This window comes from Pan troglodytes, chromosome 2, assembly GCF_028858775.2.
Source record: "Pan troglodytes isolate AG18354 chromosome 2, NHGRI_mPanTro3-v2.0_pri, whole genome shotgun sequence".
Classification (NCBI taxonomy): domain Eukaryota; kingdom Metazoa; phylum Chordata; class Mammalia; order Primates; family Hominidae; genus Pan; species Pan troglodytes.
The window spans coordinates 79,619,264-79,630,146 of NC_086015.1; the positions used below are offsets into that span (position 1 = coordinate 79,619,264).

The following is a 10,883-nucleotide window of genomic DNA, read 5'->3' on the forward strand; positions in this document are numbered from 1 at the left end:
TTGGCTTGGAAAAAAATAAGCATTTATAAATAAATATTCACCAAACTCCTAGAAATATAGGAACTGATCAAATGTTTTTTAAGTTAACAAGATTTGGAAAAAACTTAGTTAAATAAGATTAATATAATATTTTTGGTATAATAAAACAACTATATCTTCAAAGTTATCACTATTGAATATAAAACAAGCATAAATTCCCATTCTGCTTGAGTTCTAGTCAAATAAGCTAATATTACACTTACTAGAAACATAAAATCTTAAAGCTTATAGATTTGATTCTAATTAAGTTGTCACTCTTATGAAAAACATTTTTTTATGGTGAAAAGATACACATATATTTAGAGCTAGCCAGCTGGACTCAGTTTAGATGATCCCAATTTTGTTGCAACATCCAAAGCATCATAATCAGGAGAGAGTCGAACATATGCCTTTTTCTTTTTATCATGACAAATCAGGGTGGTGACCTTGGCCACATCACTGTCATAGAGCTTCTTCACAGCCAGTTTGATCTGGTGCTTGTTGGCTTTAACATCCACAATGAACACAAGTGTGTAGTTTTCTTCTGTCTTCTTCACGGCCGACTCAGTGGTCAGCGGAAACTTGATGATAGCATAGTGGTCAAGCTTGTTTCTCCTGGGGGTGTTCTTCCGAGGATATCTGGGCTGCCTCTGGAGTCGCAGTGTCTTGGGCCGCCTGAAGGTGGGTGACATGCGGATCTTCTTTTTGCATGTGGCTGTGGACACCTTTCAACACTGCCTTCTTGGCCTTTAAAGCCTTCGCTTTGGCTTTGGCTTTAGGAGGAGCAGGAGCTTCCTTCGCTTTCGGTGCCATCTTGTGAAAAGCAAAAAATCATTATTTCAAATATAATTTGTTTACAGTAAATCTGCCTAAGAATAGTCTCCAAAGTACTTTTGGTAATTTTTAACCGTAAAGTTAAGCAAAGTAAAAGATTTGCATTAAATATCTAGACCATTTATAAATAAGATACAATACTAAAACATTAATTACTGAACATAAATAATTCAAGTTTATATACTTTTGGCTTCCTATTTTTACAGAGAGACTAAAGATATTTTGGCCCGTTAATAAACATGTTTTTTTTCTGCCACACTGAGGAGTTGTATTATGAGGAAACACTTCCCTCTAGATGTTGGGAGATGGTATATTCATACATTTTCTAACCTACTATAGAATGCTAATATATTACAGTTTATAATTGTCTACTTCCTAGTTTTCTCTGGAAAATAAAAGATTACTAAGTATTAAAATTATAATCAATATATGTAAATAAAACTACTAGAATAACTAGAAACAACTCTATGCTAAGCATGCAAGAAAAGTGGGGCATGTTTCGCAAGTAAAGTAGGTTGTATTTTTTATAAGGAAAACCATACATAAGATACAAATAAAAAGAGATACCTAACCTTCCCTGTGTTATATTTGTATGGGTAAAATGTTATGTTTTCAGAAATTATATAAAATTCCTGGAAATTTGTCAATGTCCTCCTTATCCATGCTATGTGCCACTATAGAGTAATGAGTCATAATTCCAATTATTATTTTAAATGTTGTGCCAGGCGCAGTGGCTCATGCCTGTAATCCCAGCACTTTAGGAGGCTGAGGCAGGTGGATCACAAGGTCAGGAGATCCAGACCATCCTGGCTAACCCGGTGAATCTCCGTCTCTATTAAAAATACAAAAAATTAGCCGGGCGTGATGGCAGGCAACTGTAGTCCCACCTACTTGGGAGGCTGAGGCAGGAGAATGGCGTGAACCCGGGAGACAGAGCTTGCAGTAAGCCGAGATCGCACCACTGCACTCCAGCCTGGGCGACAGAGCGAGACTCTGTCTCTAAATAAATAAATAAATAAATATATGTTGTATGCCACAGAAAAAATCGAATATCCTTGTCTGTTGTGGTATAATGAACTCTCCTCAGATCTTTCATCACAGCCATTTCATACTTTTGGTCATTTAGATATTATTTCCCCCTGATGCTTTCCTGAAAGCTCCTGCAATCAGCTACAGGTCAGAATATTCGTCTCCAAGGCAGGACTCCCTCTGAGACTCACAGAAAAGACTATGACAGGTACTCTGGTTATAGGCTTCTGATGATATTGCTTAAATAACTTTAAGACCATACGCTTGACTCAGTTAAGGTCTCCAGAAGTCTGGTTGGGAAATTGATGGGTTCATGACACTGCTAACCCAAGATCCACAAGACTGGAATTGATTACATGGCACTGAGTGAACTGATGAAAATTGATTATAATTTTATAGCTTTTTGGAGTATTGCTGGTTCTTTAATATTCTAGTTTCTGGATTTAAGAAATCTCCTTCTCTTACTCTAACTGTAACTTGCAACAATTTAGTAGATTATACTTTTGTAAACAGAAATGAAGCATTTATCTTTTTTTCCCTGCCTGATTTTTCCAGAATTTTGAAATCCTTACTGAATACTCTCATTTACACGATGATATAGTTGTTAGCAAAAGTCCAATAAGAATCTATTCACCTTATAACAGGACATAATTGGAAATTTTGGTTATATTATCAAGGTTTTTACTGGAATATCATATTTAGGAAGTGTACCTAAGATCAGTTATGACAAGCAATTTTAAGGAAGTAAGGTTGACTTTTATGGAGACAATGCTTACAAAGCACTGTGGAAAACTTTGAGGAAAGTTCTTCCTCAAAGATTATAAAGTCACAACTATCCACTATTTTTATGTGTGTGTGTGTGTGTGTGTGTGTATGTATTCCAAATCACTTGTCCTAGCTTGCTCCAGCATGCCTGGACAGAACTAGACAAGCCCCAGCCCATAATACATGCAATTCCTTATTTGGAGATGCTTCCTTAACTATCCCTGGGCAACTTCCTTTTCTTTCTTTCTTCTATTCCCCTTACCTAATTAAGAAAGTTTTAAACTAACAGCCAATCGGGTAAAGTGTAAATTGTGAGGTCCTATTCCAGCCAATGGAAACTGGACACAGCAGAAGGGTAGATACATCAGGTTACAAGTAACTCTGTCTCCTTTGTTTGATGTGTTCTTGTGGCTGGACAGCTATTGAGTAGCACCCTTTCTGCAGAAAAGTAAAGCTCGCCTTGCTAAGAGATCATTTGTTCCCATGTTAATACTCTTTTTTTTTTTGGAACATCAAAAACTTCATTCCCAACAGCACTCTGAGAAAAGCCAGCCTGATACCTAGATTACAGGGTTCACAGCCTTATAGGTTAGTAAGGAAGATCATTTCATGGTAGGCCCAGGAATTTAGGGATATTTTGGGGCCTCAAGAAGAGAGGAATTCACACAAAGCTATAAGGACTGCAGCTGAAATTTGATAGTATGTCCTTGGCTTGGCTTTTAGCCTGAATAAGGGCTTTAAAAGTCAAATCTGAGATTCTGTATGAAAACTTCCAGCAAAGAAGCCTGAAAGCACCTACGTGGTCATCTCCTGTTCTTGCTGCACTTACGTAAATAATCAAGCAAAATCTAACAAAACTAGACTTATTTTTAAAACAAGAATAGTCTTACTTTGATTATGATAAAAAATGATGGTTACTACAGAGAGAAATTTAATGTTTCAATGGAAAAGTATAACATGGCCGGGCATGGTGGCACATGCCTATAATTACAGCATTTTGGGAGGCCAGGAGTTCAATATCAGCCTGGGCAACATGGTGAAACCTTGTCTCTACCAAAAATACAAAAATTAGATGGGCAGGATGGCGTGTGCCTGTAGTCCCAGGTAGTCAGGAAGCTGAGGAGGGAGGATCATTTGCACCCAGGAGGTAGAGGTTGCAGTGAGCTGAGATTGCACCTTTGCACTCCAGACTGGGTGACAGAGCCAGACCCTGTCTCAAAAAAAAATTTTTTAAAGGAAAACTATAGCCATTGTGGGTTATCACATTCTAGTCTTCTTTCTTGTTTCTTGACTATTTTTACCTCTTTGTGAACTGGATCCTGCCATCTGATAAATTTTGTCCCACAATGATACTTGGGGAACAAGAAGCCAAGTATTGTCTCTCCTACTAATGCATCTATTGTCAGTTAATTTTAAGGTCTCCAACCCTGGAACAAAGTTAGAAAAGGAAGGTTCTGCTCTCCAAAATGCATAACCAAATTGTGGTACATTCATGTGATGGAATACTATTTAGCCATAGAAAGGAACAAGCTATCAACTCACACAAAGACATGAGTGAATCTTGCATGCACATTGCTAAGTCGAAGAAGACAGTCTGAGGAAGATACACACAGTGTGACCTCATTTAATGAGACACTGGAGAAGGCAAACGACACAGATGGGAAGCCATTGGCTCCATGGGGTGGGGGTTTGAAGCATTCCATATGATACTTTAATAGTGGGATATCTGCCACAATGCATTTTTCAAAATATGCAGAATTTTATAGCCAAATGGTTAAAGCAAACTCTATTCAAATTAAATAAAATTACTCAGGATGTGGAGTATCCCAGGTCGGAATACATCATGTGAAAAAGAATTTATGCTACAAATTACCATGGTTTGGATGTGGTTTGTCCCCGCAAAAACTCATGTTGAAATTTGACCCCCACTGTGTCAGTGTGGGGTGGTGAGGCCTAATGGACGGTGTTTGGGTCATGGGGACGGATCCTTCATGAATAGGTTAATGTCCTCCATGGGGGTGAGTGAGTTCTGTTCTCACAGGAATAGATAATTCCTGCAGGACTAGGTAATTAAAAAGAGTCTGGCTTCCTTGGCTTCCCTCTTGCTTTCACTTTTGCTATGTGATCTCTGGTGCAACCCTTGCTCCCCTTCCACTTTCCACCATGAGCTGAAAAAGACTGAGGCCCCACCAGATGCAACTGCCCAATCTCAGGCATCCCAGCCACCAGTATTGTGAGCCAAATGAACCCTTTTTACTTATAAATTACGCAGCCTCAGGTATTCTGTTACAGAAGCACAAAATGGACTAAGACACAAATGTAGGTAAAAACTCACTGAAGGTGTAGGGAAAATGGTGTTGACTTAAGTCACTTTGAAAATGAATAGAATCTGTAGGCTGAAGGCAAATGAACTATACTTCATCATTGGATTCCATTTTATAAAGTTCTTTCCAACAGAAGCAATTGTGAACAATTGTAAAACCACGGTGTCTGTATCTGGAATAAAACAATGACTTACATAAGTCACAGATGGTGGGAACCAGGTTTCTCATTGTTGAAGTGGGAGGTTACAAATTAGCAAGGCGAGAAGGCTAGAATGATTCATGTGATAGTAGATCAGAGGTGGAGACATCAATGTAAACTTATGTTTAGTTTAATATAGATACACACAGTTCTACATAGAAAACTTTATAATTAGGTGTGTATAGGTAGGTTAGACACACACATATACTTCCTAGCATTGCCAATGAGGGACAAGATACAATGTGCTCATTCAGCAGCCAGATGCAAGTTTTCCTACCATTCTGAAAGGAATCAGGCTCTTTGAAGAAATGTCTGATACTAGAACTGGGGCAGTAAATATAGGAGCCAGGATAATCTGGAAGTATCAGAAAGTAAGTAAGTACTAAAAAAATTAAAATATATCAAAGAAAAATAAGAGCCAATAAAAACAGCTACTGATGGCCAACACAGGAATGAATTGTGCAACATAATACTGTAGTGTTGAATAATAACTAAAGCTTAAAGTAATTACCTAGGTGTCCGTATTTGTATACCTAGGTGAATAAGCAAATGGAGTTGCATAGGAATCTCCTTTGCAAAAGAATTCCAAATAATTGATGTAGACACTTAGCTATTAAGAAGGTGGAGCCAACTCCTCACTCCATAAGGAGTGAGGCTCTGCATAGTGACTTGCTCCAAAAGAACACATGCAGTAGGGACAAGGAGGAAAAATAACTTCATGGTGGAGAAACCTGACAAACAGTAGCTCTGCCAAACGATCCAAGTGAACATCAAAGGTGACAGTTCACCTTGAGAACATGAACAGACAATGGGGGACATTCTACAAAATGCCTGACCCATCCTCCTCAGTACTATCAAGGTCATCAGGAGATGGAAAGCCTGACACACTGTCACAGCCAGGAAGAGCCTACATGATGACTACATGTCATGCGGGATCCTGGATGGGATCCTGGGTCAGAGTAAGACAGAACTAAGGGAGTCCAAATGAAATATGAACTTTAGTTAATAATAGTCTATCAGTATTGGTTCATTAACTGTGACAAATTATGTAAGATATTAATAAGCCATGTGAGACACCCGATAGAAGATATTAATAAGAGAGGAAACTAGGTTGCGGCTACATGGAAAATCTCTGCTTTTTTTTTTTTTTTTGACAATTTCTGTGTAAGTAAAAAAGATGATGTAAAATAAAACTTTATATAAAACACTGTTTTTTAACACTTCCTTGTTTAATTATTTATACCATGAATTACTAGTAATTGACACTGTTAACTAGTCCTGTTTTTTTAAATAAGAGTATTTATGACACAAAAAGTAAAACCGTGCCGACTGGTATATAAATCAAATGTTCTTTACATGTTTTCTGTTACAGTAGTAACACATATCTGTAAACTTAATTATCACATGTTTTTCTTGTGCTGTGGTTGTGTCCTGAGTTCATTCTCTAAAATGCTGTTCACCTTAGACCAGGAAAAATATTAACCATACAGACTCTGTTTCAATTCATAGCTAAATATTTTCAAAAGAGTGACTTTGTAAAAGTATGTTCCAAAGGCAAATTGATTCATTGTGATGGGATCACTTATTCCAAAGACTTCCTGTCTTTATTTTTTTGCCATGCCTACCTTTTAGCCATAATAAAACAGGATCAAATATTGGCCACTGGGAAAAAATATTCAAAGAAAGAAAGAATATGAACAGAACTTATGACCATGATGATTCAATGTTTTACCACAATGCTTTCTAAAACAGAAGAGTGTAAAAGGATATTCAAAGTCAATTTCCTCAGCGAGGCTTTGCAGAAAATGAGGAAACTAGGGAAACAAAAATGGCAGGACATTCTACGGGTGATTTTAAATGTTGCTATATTTTATGGGAAAAAATACTTTACCTTTTAAAGAATCACAAAGAATTATTGGAAACTCAAACCCTGGAATGTTTGCAAATTTAGTTGAGCTTCTTTGTATTTATGTCTATATAGGCAGCCACAAAGTTGATGATTTTTTAAAAACCTGTGCCTTATTTGTGTAATAAAATACACAACGAATAATTAATGCTCATAGGAAAACCTTATGAAGGGAAAATAAATCTTGGGGACCCAAAATCACTAAGCTAAAGGGAAAAGTCAAGCTGGGAACTGCTTAGGGCAAACCCGCCTCCCATTCTATCCAAAGTCACCCATCTGCTCACCGAGATAAATGCATATCTGATTGCCTTATTTGGAGAGGGTAATCAGCAAAGCAAAAGAATGAAACCATTTGTCTTTTACCTACCTATGACTTGGAAGCCCCCTCTCTGGCCTTCTCACCTTTCTGGACTGAACCAATGTACATCTTACATGTATTGATTGATGTCTCATGTCTCCCTAAAGTGTATAAAACCAAGCTGTGCCCCGACCACCTTGGGCCCATGTTGTCAGGACCTCCTGAGGAGGCATCACGGGCGCACATCCTCAAGATTGGCAAAATAAACTTTCTAAAAAATCTGAGAGCTGTCTCAGATTTTCAGGGTTCACACATGTAATGTAGGATGTCAATGTTTATAAAACAGACATTATTCTATCTACTATTAGAAATATGCTGCCCATTAACCTTAGACTTTCTCAACAAAATAAAAAATGTTGATGAGGTACAAATAATATATCTAAGCTTAAATAGTGTTGCAAGTTTTAATATGCCTACTTTTCAATTTTTCAATACTATTTTTACTAATTTAACACTGTAAGAAAAGTGAATAATTAAAACATGAATAAAAGTGATTACGAGGGGTGCACATGTTTCCTCCAGCCTCTGCCTATCCCCAGCTTTCATCCCAACTGTCTTGATGGTGGCTCTAAGCATTTCTCCTTTCTCTATGCCAAGATCCCTCCCAGAAACAAACCCAAATCTTACTATATGTTATGGCACGCTATGATCATGAGCAGCGATGAGCAGCCGAAGCCTCAAGGAAGGGATGCTTTTGTAAAACAAGACTTGTAGAATATAACGTGTGAAAGTAAAGCCCATGGCAGAGCTCCCTCCTCAGCACACGGGGAGCAGACAGGAAGCTTTTGCCTCACCTTCCTCAATGGCCTGTAGCCACATCTCCCAGGTCAGTCTTAAGGACAACGAAACTCTGGTCTTCACTGTGGACACGCCACACTACCAGGTGCTCCAAAGCCATGGTGACCCATCCTCGGGTGGGTCCTGAGAACAAAGCTCTGGTTCTAATCTTACCCTAACCCTGTCCCAAGACTTTGAGCCTGAACCTAAATCCTGATCCCTAACCTGGTCCTTAATTCTGACACTTACTTTGACCCTGACTTTGATCTTGACCCTGACAATGACCCCACCTCTAACCATACTTCTGGCCCTGACTGTGACCCAGATCCTAATCCTATGCCTAACCCTATTATTATCTTTACAATCTATCTCTAATCTTACCCTCTAGTGCTAAATAGCTGTACCCAAAAGCACTTTTAAATTATTTAACTTCTTTTCTTGAATTCTCTATGGACATCCTAAAGGAAATGTCAGTATGTATTTTGCATTCCTTCTGAGTGGTATGGTTTCAGATATGAAGTTCTAATACTTTGCAAGACATAAAAAGTTTGGAGGGTAACAGCACTGGGTTGTTAGGGATGTATGTTGGCATTCATGATAGTCATTGGTGCTGTTCTCCAAATATTTTCAGCTCATTTTTTATGAAAGCATTCTGACTATTCCATCCCAGCTACTTAAATTTTCCCATGGCCACATGACTTTTTTTTTTTTTTTTTTTTTTTTTTGCCAATGGCGGTGAGAAGAAATAATATGTGATTTTTCAGGAGAAATCTCCAAGAAACAGAGTTCTATTCCGCATGCTTTTTTCTCTTTTCTATAGCAAATGGGGATCTTATTGATGGTCCCTCCTTCCGTCTGGATTCCTGTGTTAGGATGACACAGCACAGAGCTACCTCTCACCTGGCCAGTGATGAGATGTAAATAAATGAGGAAGAAGATTTTTGAACCACTGAAACTTGGAGGTTGTTTGTCACCACAGTTTAAGCTAGCCCCCACTGACTGATGCACAGCTGAAGAATGAGTCTGAGCTGGATCTGGACAAGACATGTGAAAAGTGCTCCAGGCTGAGTAAAATTCAAAGGTTGTCTCAAAGATAACAGTAAGCATGATATGTTATTGGGGTGGGTGTGGGATAAATAAGGTATATCAGCTGAGAATAATAAGAAACTCAACTTTAAAAGACGGTGCTGATTTGGACTGTGGAGAGATTCAAATGCCCTGCTTAGCATTTGAGATTGTGATGGATGAACAAACTAATTAAGAGCCCAAAATGAAAGCTTGGGATAAATATCTGAAGGTGTCTAATATCTCAATTTTTCATCCTAGAATGGGCAGAGTCCTTGACCCCATTCTAGGGAGACTTCCAAAAGAAAAAAGACCTGCATTTCTTCAGCAACCCACACTGAGAGACTTTCCTGCACTTTTGTGACCTGTGGTTTACACTCCTCACCTTTCATTCTGTCATCAGTGTTTTGGGGAAGCACCTTTAACTCTCTGTGATTTACAGGTTATTAAGTGGCCCTTACAATTCCCTCCAGAGATGGAAAAGACTAATGATGATGGTGTCTGAGCTCACAGCAGCAAGCAGGCCTGTGTGCTCAGCAGCTACATGGCTCATCTGCTAGGAGCTTACTAAATACGATGTTCTACAACATTGCTTAACACAAGGGGAGATGCTCCTGACTCAGAGTGTTTAATTGCTCACCTACTTCTTTTTCTGCCCTCTTGGGCTTCTGAAATGAAAAGAAGCCTGAGGTGATACAGTGAGTCAAAGGGGTGCCAGCTGCATCACAGCAAAATAGATTCCTAAAAAATCCCTGGCCTAAGATGACAGCTTTGGCTGGATAAGTTTGAAAGTGCTGAGAGTGGACATGGTAGAATGAAGGTGGTTGAAATGTTCATATTAAAGAACTTCCACCCAGATTGCAAGAAAAGAGAGAGGAATGGAGATGGCTGCATGAGCCCCTACAATAAAAGCAGATGTTTTGAGATCAGTTATATTTCTTCTGACAAAAATTAAAGACAGAAAACAAAGTTTAGCCTGAGGCTACAATTAATTGGGCAATAAGCCATAGGCACATATGGCATAGACAGATTTAAACATTTCTCCCTTATATTAATACAAATACTAAAATTATAAATACTTTGATTCCAAATAAAACAAATATTTAAAATTCTAATGAATAAACAGTGGGGTCTACAGTAGTATTTGAAGGAGATCTCACAAACAGGTTTGGTTTTTGAAGGTTAGAACTGGTGGTCTAGAGAATTCATTTCATTCCAAAGAAAGAAAGAGAAGAATTTCTTGGGTTCCTTCAGGAATGCATCTAGCTTTGCCTCATCTTTGTTTGAACTATGGATACGGCAGAAGAAAACATGAGGATTTCACAGATTTAAGGTGCAAAGAGTCACTGGGTTCTCTAAGAAGTCTGGGATTCTTCTGCTGGAAAAATAAGTTTGTTGAGAAAAAATTAGTTGGAGGAGGCTGTTATCGAAGTGAAGCAGAATTGTTTTTACTAATCTGCTTATTACCCACTCTGTAGTGTGGAAACAAATTATTCATGAACAAGGTTCTCTTACTGTTCCTAGAATGCAGTGGAAAGAGAACAGATTAGTTTTCCTCCCTCAGAACACAACCCCTAGAGACATCCTACCTCACATGAGATGTTGCCT

At 38.3% G+C, this 10,883-nt stretch overlaps 1 pseudogene; it reads right to left on the reverse strand.

Annotated features, from left to right (window-relative positions):
* Positions 1-292: 292 nt before the first annotated feature.
* On the reverse strand, positions 293-856 carry LOC101059775 (large ribosomal subunit protein uL23-like; annotated as a pseudogene).
* Between the last annotated feature and the right edge of the window lie 10,027 nt (positions 857-10,883).